The following is a 12014-nucleotide window of genomic DNA, read 5'->3' on the forward strand; positions in this document are numbered from 1 at the left end:
CATTAAGCCCACAAAGCGATTACTTAATTAAGATCTCAAATAAAAGAGTAAGACAGAATGTCAGATACACGTTTCTGAAAATGGTGGCCTACCTTCCTTGCGCACATATGACAACTGTAAGTGGCTTCAAGACATTTCAAATCAGGGTCTGCCAAGGCAAAACTGAAAGTTCAGTCGTAAGGTAGAGTAGGTTTGTTTCTGCTCTGTGTCTTGTTCGAGCAAGTACCACAGCAACCATTCCCAAATGTGTTCTGTTCTCAAGCAGGAAAAATTAGGAGGAGAAGGTTTGTGACCTTGACCTCTCCACATGTATTAATGCAATATTGCACGAGTCAGAGGAAATGTCTGAGTCCTTGGAGGTGACCCCTTCTGCTAGCAATTCTTTATATATAAGTGACTCAAAGTGACAGACAAGGAAAAAAATATCTTGCAGTGTTAACATTTGTACACTTGTACAGTAGAGATGAGAAGGGGCTCAGAGCTCAAGAAATTAAGTTCTGTTGTCCTGATCTGGCTCAATTTGGGATGGAGCCGGAGGACCATCCCTGGAGCCTCTGCCAGTGACAGCAGATGTGCAAAGAGGAGGGTGGGGAGAGGGCAGCAGCGGGGAGCAGTGTGGAGTCAGAAGCAGTGAGTGATAGGGAGGAAGACGATGGATGAGGAGGCAGGTGGAGGAGGGGAAGCATGAAGGGGAAAGAGAAGGTTTTGCCAACAAGTTTTTGGTACAGAAACACTGGGACTCTCTGAGCCTGTGTTTGGGCCAAATTCTGGGCCAATGCTCTGGGGTTCTGTTAATTAATTTTGCGAATTCTTGCCAAAATTCTGTCTTTCTGCTGATGAGGAGTTTGGAGTGCTCTTCAAGTTGAAGGGTGAGAGCTTCCTCTTCTCTCAAACAGAAATAAACCCTGCTTGCTGGTGCCAGTTCAGCTTTGAAAAACTGACAAGCCAGCTCTGACTGCTTATGTCCTCTATACTACATTTTCCTGCAGTAAGCAGAGTCCACTCGCCCTCTTAGAACCCTTTTCAAATTATTTCTCTCCCTCCTTTCTCTACCTTCAAGGTATCAGGCCAGACACAGGGCCAGGTTCTGCAGGGAGAAATGTTTAATGTTGCTTTTCCCCTGCCTGCTCTCCCTTTCTAACTTTATGAATTTTTGTGTATCTTTTCTGATCATCTCTGAAAGTCTCTCTCATTGTCTGGAAAAGTTGTTACCTAATGGCAATGCCCCAATGAGACAGTTTCTCCTTTACTATCCGCATTTCATTGTCACACATGCAAGATGGGATGAGGGATGACTCCTGTGTTAAAGAAAGCAAAATTTCCATTGGCTTCGCTGGGGTCAAAACTTCACCCTCAGAGACCTATTGGTAGAAATGGGAGGGAATTCCCATTTTCACAGAGAATTTGCAACCCCTTAATTGTCTTGAAAACCTCAAATATTTTCTTCACAGGGCAAAGTTCGTATCTTATTAGAGATTAATGTAGTGGCTGAGCATCATCTGCTGCTGGAAAACCTTTAGAAGTTACTTAAAACCAAAACAGGCATAAAAGAGAAGCAGGGTGGGAAAGGGTTGTTTGCTATTAAACACTAACACAAACCAAGCTGGGCTTTTTGTCTATTCCCTTCCCCCATTTTGTTCACACAGTCCTCTTCACCCTTCAGACAGCCTTAGAATGCTAATTAATCACTTGAGGAATGAAAACTATTGCAGAAATCAACTGAAATATTATTTTAAACCTTGTTTAATGAGCCTGGATCCACACCTATAAACAAACTCCTAATCTTTCCCTTCTTAACTTCCAAGAATGGTAGTTCCCACAACCTATACAACCTGATGCATTCAAATTCAAATATTTGGAACATTTTTCAAAAAGGGTTGTTTTAATATGAACTGGCAGGTGGGTTTTATGAAAAAGTGGTTTTAAATAAAAGTCTAATTGTCGTCTTTTCACAGATGTTTAGGATTTATCTTCACATAGCATCAGATGATATGGATGCTTACAATGATTCAGTGAAATGATACTGTAATGATAAAGCTCATATCGGCTTTATTCTTTGTTATACTTTCCACCACTTTCTGAACTTTAAGGCATTCAATTATTCTGGTTTTCTCAGGGGTAAGCTCTATATGCACGTAACCCTCAGTTAGCACTAATAACAACGTGAAAACCTTCACACATCAAAGATGTGACTACGTGCTTTTGTCTGTCCTAATGGTTTGAGAGAAACTCTTGATAAATCAATGTGGTGTTGGGGTTGGGTTTTTTTCTCCTTTTCCTCTTTCTTAAGTTTTGTTGCCTTGATTAGATAAAAAATAATAGGGGGCTGTCAATCTGTTTTCTTTTCAGGTCTTCTCTGTCTCTTTCTAAATTAGTTACAGCCTGCTTTTTGTAGCTTTATAGCCAGCCTGACCTAATTTAATTACCATGACTTGTGTGGCTTAAAGATAAATAGTTTTATTCAGTCTGCCTACTTTTGTATAAGTTTTCCCTTTCACCCATCTCTCTATATTTTGGCATTCAGAATTCTTTTCCTCTGTTCTTCGGTAGGTTAACACAAGGTTAGTTTTATAGCATTGTCCATATTTTCACAAAAAGGCCTTTGATGCTGTTCTGCTTAGTCCCTGATTTGCTCTATCTGTTGTGTGCTGTTAGTCTGTGGGCCTTTGTGGGACAAAAATGAACATTAGCTGGGTCTTGGAAGCATGGGATGGAAAATGCATACTCATGCCCATCATGAGGCAGAAATCCTCAAAGCTTGTTCCTATAACGGCTACTGTCTAAGATTTTGAGAAAAATACTTCAGAACTCAAAGCTTGAGACACTGCAGAGACAGGAAGATGGGAAGAGCCGGGGTGGTGCAGGTGGACTGATTACCACTCTATTTGTGTAAAAATGCTTGACAAGGAAGTACAAATCTGCTCATCACAGGTTATATTTTCATTCGCACCAGGTTTAAAGGGCAAATGAAAAGTAAAGCTGCCAGGCTTATGATCAGGCCTTCATCAGTAATAATGAGCTTACTAAAAAAATAAATCTATAAAAACCCCAAAACACTAGTTCTACTTGTACGTTTTTTGTTCAAATGATCCTTTGAAATTATATGATAGGGTGGGATATGTGCTGTGCTTGAGGACAAGAAATAAACTTCTAAAATCAGAGCTGTGCTCTTAATAGACATGACTTCCCCGTAGGGACTGTGGTAGTACTTTGCCTGCATTGGAAAGCTTCTGTCTTAAAACAAGCTGCCCCAGCACGGCACTTGCACAAAAATTCTGACAACAAATGTATTTAAATAAAAACCTGCATGAGTTGAGCTATCCAGAAATGTATGAAAAATTTTGCCACAAAGGTGATTCAGAAACATGACGCTGGCAAAAGGAAGGTGAAGAAATGCATTTAAATGGCATTTCACTTTTCAACCATTTCAACTCATTTGTACAAACTGTTCTGTTCTGCAGATGAATCAAAAGGGATATCAGTAAACCAAGTTCCAGAACAACTATGTAAACAGTACCTGAAAATAATCACAGCCAGACTTTGTGCACATGCCAGAAGCTGGCATGCTATAGACACAAAGTAGGAACAGTATTTACATGTGTTAACAACCTACAGCAAGGGAAGAGTCCTTGACACTTCCATGCTTGGAAAATGGGAGATGTGAATAATTTCTTTTCCATCATCATTAGCTAGAAAACCTTATGGAATAAATGAAGGGGTAACCAAAGGAAGTTGCATCTGATTCCTGTTTACACTAAAATAACCCAAGAGTGCAGGGATGGATTTTTCATAAACATCCCCTGGTGACCTGCCTCAGCTCCTCGTAAAGCCTGTGACTGGCTTCAATAAGCAGAGTTCAATTATTAGTCACTTCTTCTGAAAAAAAACCAACAAAAAAACCTCACAGAATACCTTACCTATATCTGGTTCTTCCCTTCACTAACAGTACCAAACTAATTAAAAAGCAGCCACCTCTGAAATGCAGTGCTACATCCAAAGCTGCTATGATTCTGGAAAGAGACTGGCTGAGGTCACTGGGGCAGACCCCTACTGTTGTTTTTGTTGGGTTGAAAAAAAAAAAATAAGAAAAAGGAAAAAAATCTCCTGCTGAGACGATAAGGTTTTAAAGGCTCCTCAGATAGGTGCAGACACACGGGAAGCTTTATGGCACGCCATTAATCTTTCTTAGAAAGATGAAGTGTTGATGTGACTTCGACGAAATGTGGAGCTGCCATTTGGAAGGGGCAAAAAGAGGAGACTAGAGTGCTTCAAATACAGCTTTTTCATCAGGAAAGTACACCTATCACACTGAGACTCTCTTTTCACTAAGAAAAATGCTTATTTTGATTTCTAATGTATAGAGTTTCTTGCTTGAATTAAGCTGTTTGCCGTTGCCCATGCCCACCTCCTCTCATAAAAGTTTTATTAGAGTGGGTCACTCTTTACTAGCTTGGAAACCATGTTTCTTGGCTTTCTGCTGACCTAGCACAGTGTTGCTGGTAACAGGTCACCTGTAGCCAGAATTTTGTGTCTTCTCTATCACAGCAGAAAACTAAAAAAATATATGTCCACACTCATGTCTAGACAGAGATGAACAAGATGTCCATTAATTGGACAGCCTCCTTCCCAGGCATTTGTTTCCCTCTTAAGGCATGGACCAAGCAAAAACCTCCACTTCATGGACTTCTACTACTGGCTCAAAATTGCTGCAGCCACGCACTATAATTTACCAATCTAGTAGAGACTCACTCCACAGACTTGGGGTTTTTCAGGGTGTTTGCATGTTTTTAAAGAATATCTAAAAGCATAATGATGGCATAAAGATTGAACTAAATGTGCTGCCTCACTCAACTGAAATGCGACTGTATTCCTGTGCCTGATCCAGTTCACATTTGCATCACTGTGTGCAGCGGCAAAGATTTTGTATTAACAATTATGGAATCACAGCCTGAAACTGCACAATGTAAGAAGTAATTCACTTCCTTCATCTCTGTAGGGCAAAGTCACTTGATATATCTCTGGCCTATAGGCCTGTGGAATTTATTGGCACTTAGTCTGAATCTGATTAATAATGATTATATGCTCTAAATACTAAAAAGAAAACATGAGAAGAACCCTAAATTCACTACAGATTACTTTAAACTGTGGCACAAGTAGATATAAGATCTCCAGTAATATAACTTCGTAGTATGAAAATGCCTTCAAACTATCCAAAGATACAAATCCTTTACACAGAGATAGGTCCCCTGTACACATATCCGTGAAGTTCATGCCAAGAACATTGACAACTCCTTCTACAACCCTGTTGGACACTTTAAAATACAGAAAACAAGCAACCAGCTTATACAATTACAAAATCCTACTTAAAAGAATGGATTGTAATGTTTCTTCTTCTGTCAAAAGGGAGAAAGATTGACCAGGAGAACATGAGTGATAATAAATATTTTAAAAAATTGATTGAGTTTCTGTTACATTCCTCTAATCACTGCATTTTTTTATAACCTCACATACAACATTCAGATGGATGTTAGTATCATGGTAATAATACTCCATATAAATATACAATGTTTCACCTACAAACACTAAATACATTTTGCAGTAGTTTAAAACTAATTCTGTTGGGGCTTACTGCAGTTTTTAATACAAATGTGGATACATAATTTAGAAGTGTCATTTCATGCTTTATCTTGATACAGCCTCTGGCCCTTTTTTAAAAAGGCATCTACTTGGGTTTAAAAAGAGTATATTTGAGGTCATTAGTAAAGGAAATTGCTACCATTAATTCTGACCTACCACAGGTTTTAAAAGAAAGAACAAACCGTGAAACTTAAAAGAAAACCCAACAAATGTGTTTTATGAATCCATGTGCAATATTTTGGTTACAATGAAATAAAATGCTGATATGTGCCAGACACCCTGAAGTTGCTCTCCTGTGACTAATTCTTCTGAGCTAGTTTTTAAATTAATCTCCCAGTGCTTGGCCTCTTCCCACCCTTGTTATTAAACCAACAAAAGCAGTTTATACCAACCACACTATAAGCAAAGAAGTAAAGTAAAATCTCTTTCAAGCATTTGCTTTGCCCTGTTGGACAGCTTTACCTAAAAATACAACATTAATGTTGTATTAAATAAAAGCCATACATAAAATTTTATTTCAATATATAAAATATTTTGTTTCCAAATGTGATACTCAAATGCCTTGTCTGGGTATTGTTGATCTGTTTATCTGAAGGGTATATTCCTAAACAATTTATGAAACTAAACTGAATAGTTGCAAAGTTCCCAGGAAGCTGATTTGCTTCAGAACAGAAGATTACAACATTTCTGTAGGTGCAAAAAAACTCACCCAAAACCAAACCCTTCATATGATCTTTTCAAGAAATATTGCAATCCTCAGCAAAATCACCACCAATGCATTTTGATAAAGTGTTCAAAACTTCAGGGCCTGAGGCTGTATTTCTCATATATAGAGGTTCACCTGCAAAAGAGGAATTCAGAGAAATCTAGTCTGAGACATCTGAGTGGTCCAGCCAGGCTTTCTCACTGTCCTTTTTATATTTAATGATATTTATTTGGAACTTCCTTTGATTTCAGAGTCCAACTCATGAGTACAAACAGAGCAGAGTTCGACAGTTGAGGCAGTTCTTATCCTTGCCTGTAGTGCTACCTCTGCCCTGCATGCCACTGCCTCTGGGGAAGGAAAAGGTAAGCCAGAAGGGACAGGTAAGCCGCTCCTGAATGGCTCAAGCTCAGTTTACTTTGGTAACTTAGATCTACAGTTCCTGTAATAAAAAAAAATAAACTCTCTGTATGGTAAAGAAGGCACTGGTGGTGGATAAGAACAGCAGAAGCAGGTACACAGAAAATAGGATAAGAAAGATGTGTGGGACATGGAAATCTGTGCTGAAGGACAGGAACAAGAGTAACTGGTCTCCTCAAGAGGTTCTTCTGACAAAGGCAGGCGTTCTTTGCAGCCATGACTGATCACTTCTACTCTTCTTTATGGGATGGTGTAAATCTTCTTCTTTTATCTGTCCATAGTATTTGGATTTTAAATGTTTCACAAAAGGCTACCTCTTCCAGTATGAAAGTGCAATGGTCCTTGACTTCATTTGGTGTCCACAGATATTTTCATTTTACCAAAAGTAATATAAGAAGAGCAACCACAGATGAATTTTAGAAAAGGTCGTTCCTTATTTACATATCTTTGTTACAACCTGTACAAAAATTATGTCAGAATGAGACATGTCATGAGAAAAAAATGTGTAGATCAATTCACTGATCTGTATGTGGATCAAACACTGACCGCATTTGGCAGAAGTGTACATCTGATCATTACTGCAGCCAGATTCAAGAAAAGAAAGGGCAGAATATGGCATAGATTCCACTGCTCTGATCATGCACAGAAACCAGCTGATATTTTGAGGTTCTGAGGTTACAACATGTGGCTCTTCTAAAGAGCAGACTGCAACCTTGAGGGGTTTGTTTTGTTTTGTTTTTCAGCTGAAATCTGACATGCATTACATGTGAACATTTGGAAGTCATATTGTTCATTATGCATTATACATAATTGCTTTAACTTTTATAGTATGCAGTCATTAAACTGACTTTCAGAATAATAGAGCACTTAACAAAACCCTTCCCGACATGTGACCCAATAAAGATGAATGAGCATGGTGTCTAACTTTACAAACACTGTTTACTTTAGTGTAGATGCATACATCCCCTTTTTAAATTAGTGGTGATGCTTGCAAACGGAAGGGGTGTATTCGAAGCAGGCCACATTGTGATCTATGAACAGCTATACACGTATAAGTATAAATTATTTCTGGCACAGATTTATTTTACTCAAGATTCTCTGAACAGCAGGGAGAGATCTGATACGTGAAACAGTAGGCCCCAGCCAATTAGTCTATGACAGATAAGAACCTTTCCTTAATTTGTGCTGTTGGGTTTATATGTGGTCTGTTCCTTCAGTGATTTCATGTTCCCCTCTGACTTCACTGAAATTCAATTTTTATCAGCTGGGATCCTGGCATTCTTTCCAGGTCCAGGAAAGAAATATCCCACTTGGAAGGAATGAAGTATGATATGTGGGCCTTGCTTCTGTCTTATGGGAAGGAATGCTTTTGTAGTTCTACTTCTCAAAAAATCTGTGAACAAGGAAACAAACTAATTTATTATACACACAAGTGTACCCTTTCAAAGCACCACAGGGGGACTCAACCAAGTAACATCCATTAATACCTGTAACAGCAACAAGACTCGATTACGCTGCGTTGGAAATTTGCCTTGCCATAGTAGTGCAGAAAAAGTTCCTTTAAAAATAGTCAAGAAAAAAATGGAAAGTCTCCTACATCATTAAGAGCTTGCTTTGCTTTTGATACCTGTGCATTTACTACATTCTCAAAGTTAAGAAAAGTAAAGTTTTTCTAAGACATCATCTCCAAGGTACATAAAGACCAGTGGGGTATGTTAGATTGTTGAGATGGCAAATTTGCTCCACACATTAAGTCATGTTTCCATTCGTCTGGAATCAGTGGAATCCGTAACTGGATCTGGTATCAATCCAGAAACAGGAACTTCTAAAAATTTAGACTAGTACTTGCATTATTCCACATCAGCAAAAATAGCACCTCACTTTCCTCAGTAAGAATTTAATGGCATAAATTCAAATTTTCATTTACAGCCATAGAAAGAGTCAAAGATTCCCATGTTTCCTTCCCTTGGGTCTTGTGGCTCTGTATAGAAAGAAGTAGGAAGGCTTCGTCTTATATTATGGGAGTGGAAGGAGAAGGAGAAGGAGCAACACTGCACAACTTGCAAGAGCTGAAGAGGAGGGATGACACTCAGGAGCTGGGAGTGAAGAGCAGCTGCTTTTCCCTGGGGCAGGAGCTCTGAGGGACAGCTTCAAAGTTCGATCAAGTTGTTCAAAGACAGTCCTGTCAAGTTCTGAGGATCAACACAGACAGAAATGCTGTGGCCCTTCTGGGTGACACCTCCTGCGCTGATCCACCCTCATCATGAGCATCGGAGAGGTACAGATGATCTAGAAGATCTTATCTCTTACAGAAGGAAGATGGAAGATAGAAGATACCGCTGAACAGCAGGTGAGCCCGCTTCTGAGCCTGCTTGCTCCATGGTACTGGCAGTATTTCAACAAAGGGGACAGCACTGAGGGAACTGGATGCCATCCCTTTCCACTTATTTTGGTCAGTGGGGCCTGAGACAGGAAGATTCAGAATCACTCAGAACAGACAAAAGTGAGGACTCCATAGTCCCATTTTACATGGCCTTGGGGGTGTACAAGGAAGTACTCCCACAGTGGTATTTCATATCACTAGACTCAAGTGACCTCACCAGGTATGTTTGCAGAGGACCATCCCTTCTCCTCCCCTCCTCTACTTGGTTTCCACACAAAGCAAGCCACGCATGTTGGGTGGCTAGAGGACAGTCCTCTAGGTGCTATAGAGAATATTGGCTCCATAGATGGAAGCAGCCTCAGTGACCTGGTATAGAAAATACTAGACCAAATGTTCTAGAAGCAAGAACTACCTTCTCATATACTTCTACCATAAATTAAAAAATAAAAGCCCTAGTGAAAAAAAAAAATTACAGTTCTTTTTCGTACAGTGGAGAAAGAATTATTTTGGAGGCCTTACAGGAGGGATTTTTTCTTTCTTCTTGTTGTTAACTTGATGTATTTTTATGTATCCTTAGAAGTCTCAGTCACACTTCACACAAAAATTATTTCCAACAAAAGAGGTTCATGCTCCTGGATAGAAAACAAGTAAAACTCAGATTCAAATTCCTCCTTTACTTCTGTGACCTGGGGCAACTACTGCTGCCTTTTAAAATATGCGTACTTCTCCTGTCCCTGGTGATTGTTATTAATACAGTTTAGGGAAAGTGGTGATAAAGATCAATCCCCTACCCAGAAAAGAAACATTAACTGCTTCTTTCATGTCTTCCATAGTGAGTGAGCAGCTACAGTTTCAAATGATCCCCAGATGTTTACTACTTCTTGTGCTCAAAAGCAGTTTAGGTTTTCTCCAGAGCAGCTATGCCATGTTGGGTATTTCTGGTTATCCTGCAGACTTCAACCTCTTGTCCTCTGAAGAAAATGTAAAGGTCAAACAGAAAGCTTGTGTGGTGTAGAAGTCCCCAGTGAAAAATACACTGAGGATGGTCTCTTACTATTGGCCAACTTAAGCTATGCCTCTGCAGGCTAAACAAAATATTCAAGGAATTCCTACAGAGATGGGTATGTGGACATTACAGGCTTTTCACTTAATTACAGAAAGGTTTCATGATTAAAAGAATAATCGCTGAGGTCTCTCAAAAAAAACACATGCTATTTTTCTGTTTCTTTACAGCAATGTTTTCCTATTTCTTTATTCTCACTCAGAGTTCAGACTTATCCTCCCCAATTCCTCCTGTCTGGAGTGCTTGCTTTGTGTGGTCACAAATTTCTGCCACTTTGGCCATTACTGGGATCCATGTTCACTGTGTGCCTCAGCATGACTCCCTGTCATCGCTCTCGCTGTCTTCTGAGCTGAAATTGCTGGGGAGAGGGGACGGGGCTGACTGGTTAGACCGTAGCAGCATACCGGAGGCAGAAAGGCGTTCTTAAATGTGGGAATTGATCATGATATTTGCCTAACTTCAGGCTTGTGAATCATGATGTCAAACAATGCCAGTAAGCTACCAATAACAGCTGAGGAGCTAACTCAAACCTTAGTGGACTTTTTGAAAGCTTATAGGCCGCTTCCAGAATTTCTGGTTATGCAGCTAAAATAATGACATGGATGGATGTATGAAGAGATTAGTACTGTCCAGGGCCAGAGTGGCATAATGTGGATTTGGAATCAGGTGGTATCTGCTATGTATCTGTCATATAACTGGAATCAGGAGATACCTGTTCTCTGTTCTATAATTCTTGGTCTGGCCTCTGGGTAAGTTCACTCTTTTCCATGTCTCTGATCTAAGTGAAGATCCAGAAAACTGGAGCAGATGAAGCATCCTACTTATCTTTAAAAAGAAGGGAGGAAAAAAAGCATCTCAGGAAATTATAGTGCAGACTACCTAATTTGACTACCTGGGAAAACATCTGGAAAAATTATTACAACCAATTTACAGGCACCTACAGTACCATAAGCAGAAAAGCAAAGGCTTATCAAAACCAAATGCTTACCTGGCTTACTTTCCTTCATTTACAACTAGTCTGGTGAAGAGTGGGAGGATTACAATAAATTTGCATGGCATAAATGTTTTTGACACAGTCCAACATACAAGTCCCAAAAGCAAATTGGGAGAGATGGTCAACATTAAAAAACAGATGCACAGTTGTTCAAGGAAATAAGTACTCAGAAACTTGTTATCAGTATTTCACCTGCATACAACAAGATACTAAACAGGAGAGTCTACCTTGTGTACATATGACAGCATAATATTTTACAATAGTAGCAAGCTAATTACAACATTAACATTAATAAAGAAGGTCACAAAAATGCCTTCAAAAGCACATCATTTTTTGGAAACATTTAATGTGACGGAATGGCTTCTTTTCTTGAATTTAAAATGCATTCTTTAGTCCCTTTTTTTTTTTCCTAACCAGACTGTTTCTTCTTAGAACAAACATGGAATAGCATAAATTAAACTTCCAAGTTTTACAGTTCACCACATCAGCTGGTCCTGTGGTCAGTGCAATTTACCTCCATTAAGGAAAATCCTATGTGTGATTGGCAAGTCAGGTAATCAGGAACCACAATAAGGAGGAGTGATCACAACATTCTGCTTTTTACATACAGATTATTCTCTAATGCCCTAAAGAGTGACTGCGGTGAGGTACTCTACTCTTATACTGTTGAAAAATGCATTGGTTTAGAGATTAAATAATGCTTATATTAGAAAGCTATATATTACACAAAGAGAAGATAAGTTGGCTACTAAACCTGACCCTCATGAGCCTTAAAGAATTTTAATATCCAGGGAAAACAACAAAAAATTTCACC

The sequence above is a fragment of the Phalacrocorax carbo genome, chromosome 4 (assembly GCF_963921805.1).
Source record: "Phalacrocorax carbo chromosome 4, bPhaCar2.1, whole genome shotgun sequence".
Lineage (NCBI taxonomy): Eukaryota > Metazoa > Chordata > Aves > Suliformes > Phalacrocoracidae > Phalacrocorax > Phalacrocorax carbo.